This window comes from Austrofundulus limnaeus, unplaced genomic scaffold (assembly GCF_001266775.1).
Source record: "Austrofundulus limnaeus strain Quisiro unplaced genomic scaffold, Austrofundulus_limnaeus-1.0 Scaffold8, whole genome shotgun sequence".
NCBI classification, from domain to species: Eukaryota; Metazoa; Chordata; class Actinopteri; order Cyprinodontiformes; family Rivulidae; genus Austrofundulus; species Austrofundulus limnaeus.
The window spans coordinates 3,092,347-3,093,244 of record NW_013952410.1 but is presented as its reverse complement, the minus strand read 5'-3'; the positions used below and the strand labels follow the sequence as shown (position 1 = coordinate 3,093,244).

General features: G+C 41.8%; 1 protein-coding gene across 1 annotated transcript in view; it reads left to right on the top strand.

Moving 5' to 3' along the window:
- Nucleotides 1-242: 242 nt before the first annotated feature.
- Nucleotides 243-898, top strand: part of LOC106511495 (guanine nucleotide-binding protein subunit beta-4) — a 15,343-nt gene continuing 14,687 nt past the window's right edge. Inside the window, exon 1 of the mRNA XM_014000249.1 lies at nucleotides 243-462. The gene's annotated coding sequence lies outside the window, so the exon portion shown is untranslated. The remainder of the gene's footprint in view (nucleotides 463-898) is intronic.

Below are 898 nucleotides of genomic sequence, written 5' to 3'. Positions count from 1 at the left end.
TTTCAGCCGTGGGGTTCGAACCATATTCAGGCACTTCTCAAGCATCTAAAACGTGCAAATAAAAAACTCTTACTGTGGTTTTAACTTGAGTAATAATCTATATAAAATATTTTTTAAATAAAAAATGTGTTTAAGTTTGCTTAAAGATAAAAAAAAATTAAATATGTCTGCAACGACGCACCCCTCCAGATRGGCTGTTGCCATGTTCCCACTTTCATGGGTGTGGTGATTAGCTTGCTTGGTGAACATTTTTTTTCTTCTTTTTTGTGTGTGTGTGTGTGTGTCAAATCCGGCCCGAGTACCGTTGTTCTCTGACCCGGTGAAGTGGATTAAATTGTTTTAGAGTTAACACAGCTTCCTTTGGCGTTTTGTCTCACAGCTGTTACCATGGCTGTCGAGTGAAATCGGACCGGCGTAACTCGGATTGGAGAAACGGACTGAGCCAAAACGTCTCTTTTTCAGGTGAGGACGTGCAGTCTTGTCTTGTTATTTTGGTGGCTTTTTTTATAGTCTATTTCCTGTTTTGTTCGGAGCGGTTTCATTATGCTTTTACGTCGTGGCTGAGTTGCAGAAATGTATGCGGGAAGCGACATATTCTGGCAGCAGGAGTGTGGCTGTTGAAAACAACAGTTCCCAGACTAAATGTCTCAGGCAGTCCCCTCGCTTGGAGCTGAAGCTGAAAAATCCCCAGCGATCCTAAACGCGGCCCTCCTAACGGTCTGTCAAAACAGCCTCTATCTTTGGCGGAACTACGAGCAAAATACCTACCAGTAGTTTCGACTCACACTTGTGTTTTTCCATTTCAGACGCAGGGTTTCTCTTTTAGTTGCGCAAAACCTTGTGAGGCTTGAAAAATGATGTCTTAAAAATAATAATAAATAATACATAAGTAGTCCGC